Raw genomic sequence first — 5,000 nt, 5'->3', positions numbered from 1 at the left:
AAACTGGCCATTTTTGGCTGCGCGAGCGAGCGGCGAGCGGCGAACAGCGAGCGAAGCGAGAGGCAGCACCGTCCCTGCTATACGAAAGCCCCATCCAGCCCTGTGCCACCCGGGGGGTTCCAGGGTGCTGAGATGGCTGACGTTTTGCTCCGCTCACGACGGTCACCGCACCACGCAAGAACAGGCCAAAAACTGGCCAAAACAGCCCAAAAACGGGCCAAAACTGGCCATTTTTGGCTGCGCGAGCGAGCGGCGAGCGGCGAACAGCGAGCGAAGCGAGAGGCAGCACCGTCCCTGCTATACGAAAGCCCCATCCAGCCCTGTGCCACCCGGGGGGTTCCAGGGTGCTGAGATGGCTGACGTTTTGCTCCGCTCTCGACGGTCACCGCGCAATGCAAGAACAGGCCAAAAACTGGCCAAAACGGCCCAAAAACGGGCCAAAACTGGCCATTTTTGGCTGCGCGAGCGGCGAGCGGCGGACAGCGAGCGAAGCGAGAGGCAGCACCGTCCCTGCTATACGAAAGCCCCATCCAGCCCTGTGCCACCCGGGGGGTTCCAGGGTGCTGAGATGGCTGACGTTTTGCTCCGCTCTCGACGGTCACCGCGCAATGCAAGAACAGGCCAAAAACTGGCCAAAACGGCCCAAAAACGGGCCAAAACTGGCCATTTTTGGCTGCGCGAGCGAGCGGCGAGCGGCGGACAGCGAGCGAAGCGAGAGGCAGCACCGTCCCTGCTATACGAAAGCCCCATCCAGCCCTGTGCCACCCGGGGGGTTCCAGGGTGCTGAGATGGCTGACGTTTTGCTCCGCTCTCGACGGTCACCGCGCAATGCAAGAACAGGCCAAAAACTGGCCAAAACGGCCCAAAAACGGGCCAAAACTGGCCATTTTTGGCTGCACGAGCGAGCGGCGAGCGGCGGACAGCGAGCGAAGCGAGAGGCAGCACCGTCCCTGCTATACGAAAGCCCCATCCAGCCCTGTGCCACCCGGGGGGTTCCAGGGTGCTGAGATGGCTGACGTTTTGCTCCGCTCTCGACGGTCACCGCGCAATGCAAGAACAGGCCAAAAACTGGCCAAAACGGCCCAAAAACGGGCCAAAACTGGCCATTTTTGGCTGCACGAGCGAGCGGCGAGCGGCGGACAGCGAGCGAAGCGAGAGGCAGCACCGTCCCTGCTATACGAAAGCCCCATCCAGCCCTGTGCCACCCGGGGGGTTCCAGGGTGCTGAGATGGCTGACGTTTTGCTCCGCTCTCGACGGTCACCGCGCAATGCAAGAACAGGCCAAAAACTGGCCAAAACGGCCCAAAAACGGGCCAAAACTGGCCATTTTTGGCTGCACGAGCGAGCGGCGAGCGGCGGACAGCGAGCGAAGCGAGAGGCAGCACCGTCCCTGCTATACGAAAGCCCCATCCAGCCCTGTGCCACCCGGGGGGTTCCAGGGTGCTGAGATGGCTGACGTTTTGCTCCGCTCTCGACGGTCACCGCGCAATGCAAGAACAGGCCAAAAACTGGCCAAAACGGCCCAAAAACGGGCCAAAACTGGCCATTTTTGGCTGCGCGAGCGAGCGGCGAGCGGCGGACAGCGAGCGAAGCGAGAGGCAGCACCGTCCCTGCTATACGAAAGCCCCATCCAGCCCTGTGCCACCCGGGGGGTTCCAGGGTGCTGAGATGGCTGACGTTTTGCTCCGCTCTCGACGGTCACCGCGCAATGCAAGAACAGGCCAAAAACTGGCCAAAACGGCCCAAAAACGGGCCAAAACTGGCCATTTTTGGCTGCACGAGCGAGCGGCGAGCGGCGGACAGCGAGCGAAGCGAGAGGCAGCACCGTCCCTGCTATACGAAAGCCCCATCCAGCCCTGTGCCACCCGGGGGGTTCCAGGGTGCTGAGATGGCTGACGTTTTGCTCCGCTCTCGACGGTCACCGCGCAATGCAAGAACAGGCCAAAAACTGGCCAAAACGGCCCAAAAACGGGCCAAAACTGGCCATTTTTGGCTGCACGAGCGAGCGGCGAGCGGCGGACAGCGAGCGAAGCGAGAGGCAGCACCGTCCCTGCTATACGAAAGCCCCATCCAGCCCTGTGCCACCCGGGGGGGTTCCAGGGTGCTGAGATGGCTGACGTTTTGCTCCGCTCTCGACGGTCACCGCGCAATGCAAGAACAGGCCAAAAACTGGCCAAAACGGCCCAAAAACGGGCCAAAACTGGCCATTTTTGGCTGCACGAGCGAGCGGCGAGCGGCGGACAGCGAGCGAAGCGAGAGGCAGCACCGTCCCTGCTATACGAAAGCCCCATCCAGCCCTGTGCCACCCGGGGGGTTCCAGGGTGCTGAGATGGCTGACGTTTTGCTCCGCTCTCGACGGTCACCGCGCAATGCAAGAACAGGCCAAAAACTGGCCAAAACGGCCCAAAAACGGGCCAAAACTGGCCATTTTTGGCTGCGCGAGCGAGCGGCGAGCGGCGGACAGCGAGCGAAGCGAGAGGCAGCACCGTCCCTGCTATACGAAAGCCCCATCCAGCCCTGTGCCACCCGGGGGGTTCCAGGGTGCTGAGATGGCTGACGTTTTGCTCCGCTCTCGACGGTCACCGCGCAATGCAAGAACAGGCCAAAAACTGGCCAAAACGGCCCAAAAACGGGCCAAAACTGGCCATTTTTGGCTGCACGAGCGAGCGGCGAGCGGCGGACAGCGAGCGAAGCGAGAGGCAGCACCGTCCCTGCTATACGAAAGCCCCATCCAGCCCTGTGCCACCCGGGGGGTTCCAGGGTGCTGAGATGGCTGACGTTTTGCTCCGCTCTCGACGGTCACCGCGCAATGCAAGAACAGGCCAAAAACTGGCCAAAACGGCCCAAAAACGGGCCAAAACTGGCCATTTTTGGCTGCACGAGCGAGCGGCGAGCGGCGGACAGCGAGCGAAGCGAGAGGCAGCACCGTCCCTGCTATACGAAAGCCCCATCCAGCCCTGTGCCACCCGGGGGGTTCCAGGGTGCTGAGATGGCTGACGTTTTGCTCCGCTCTCGACGGTCACCGCGCAATGCAAGAACAGGCCAAAAACTGGCCAAAACGGCCCAAAAACGGGCCAAAACTGGCCATTTTTGGCTGCACGAGCGAGCGGCGAGCGGCGGACAGCGAGCGAAGCGAGAGGCAGCACCGTCCCTGCTATACGAAAGCCCCATCCAGCCCTGTGCCACCCGGGGGGTTCCAGGGTGCTGAGATGGCTGACGTTTTGCTCCGCTCTCGACGGTCACCGCGCAATGCAAGAACAGGCCAAAAACTGGCCAAAACGGCCCAAAAACGGGCCAAAACTGGCCATTTTTGGCTGCACGAGCGAGCGGCGAGCGGCGGACAGCGAGCGAAGCGAGAGGCAGCACCGTCCCTGCTATACGAAAGCCCCATCCAGCCCTGTGCCACCCGGGGGGTTCCAGGGTGCTGAGATGGCTGACGTTTTGCTCCGCTCTCGACGGTCACCGCGCAATGCAAGAACAGGCCAAAAACTGGCCAAAACGGCCCAAAAACGGGCCAAAACTGGCCATTTTTGGCTGCACGAGCGAGCGGCGAGCGGCGGACAGCGAGCGAAGCGAGAGGCAGCACCGTCCCTGCTATACGAAAGCCCCATCCAGCCCTGTGCCACCCGGGGGGTTCCAGGGTGCTGAGATGGCTGACGTTTTGCTCCGCTCTCGACGGTCACCGCGCAATGCAAGAACAGGCCAAAAACTGGCCAAAACGGCCCAAAAACGGGCCAAAACTGGCCATTTTTGGCTGCACGAGCGAGCGGCGAGCGGCGGACAGCGAGCGAAGCGAGAGGCAGCACCGTCCCTGCTATACGAAAGCCCCATCCAGCCCTGTGCCACCCGGGGGGTTCCAGGGTGCTGAGATGGCTGACGTTTTGCTCCGCTCTCGACGGTCACCGCGCAATGCAAGAACAGGCCAAAAACTGGCCAAAACGGCCCAAAAACGGGCCAAAACTGGCCATTTTTGGCTGCACGAGCGAGCGGCGAGCGGCGGACAGCGAGCGAAGCGAGAGGCAGCACCGTCCCTGCTATACGAAAGCCCCATCCAGCCCTGTGCCACCCGGGGGGTTCCAGGGTGCTGAGATGGCTGACGTTTTGCTCCGCTCTCGACGGTCACCGCGCAATGCAAGAACAGGCCAAAAACTGGCCAAAACGGCCCAAAAACGGGCCAAAACTGGCCATTTTTGGCTGCACGAGCGAGCGGCGAGCGGCGGACAGCGAGCGAAGCGAGAGGCAGCACCGTCCCTGCTATACGAAAGCCCCATCCAGCCCTGTGCCACCCGGGGGGTTCCAGGGTGCTGAGATGGCTGACGTTTTGCTCCGCTCTCGACGGTCACCGCGCAATGCAAGAACAGGCCAAAAACTGGCCAAAACGGCCCAAAAACGGGCCAAAACTGGCCATTTTTGGCTGCGCGAGCGAGCGGCGAGCGGCGGACAGCGAGCGAAGCGAGAGGCAGCACCGTCCCTGCTATATACGAAAGCCCCATCCAGCCCTGTGCCACCCGGGGGGTTCCAGGGTGCTGAGATGGCTGACGTTTTGCTCCGCTCACGACGGTCACCGCACCACGCAAGAACGGACCATAAACAGGCCAAAACAGCCCAAAAACGGGCCAAAACTGGTCATTTTTGGCTGCGCGAGCGAGCGGCGAGCGGCGAACAGCGAGCGAAGCGTGAGGCAGCACCGTCCCTGCTATACGAAAGCCCCATCCAGCCCTGTGCCACCCGGGGGGTTCCAGGGTGCTGAGATGGCTGACGTTTTGCTCCGCTCACGACGGTCACCGCGCCATGCAAGAACGGACCAAAAACAGGCCAAAACAGCCCAAAAACGGGCCAAAACTGGCCATTTTTGGCTGAGCGAGCGAGCGGTGAGCGGCGAACAGCGAGCGAAGCGAGAGGCAGCACCGTCCCTGCTATACGAAAGCCCCATCCAGCCCTGTGCCACCCGGGGGGTTCCAGGGTGCTGAGATGGCTGACGTTTTGCTCCGCTCACGACG

This window comes from Musa acuminata, unplaced genomic scaffold (genome assembly GCF_036884655.1).
Source record: "Musa acuminata AAA Group cultivar baxijiao unplaced genomic scaffold, Cavendish_Baxijiao_AAA HiC_scaffold_517, whole genome shotgun sequence".
NCBI classification, from domain to species: Eukaryota; Viridiplantae; Streptophyta; class Magnoliopsida; order Zingiberales; family Musaceae; genus Musa; species Musa acuminata.
The sequence above is the reverse complement of the archived record's forward strand: the minus strand, read 5'-3'. Positions refer to the sequence as shown.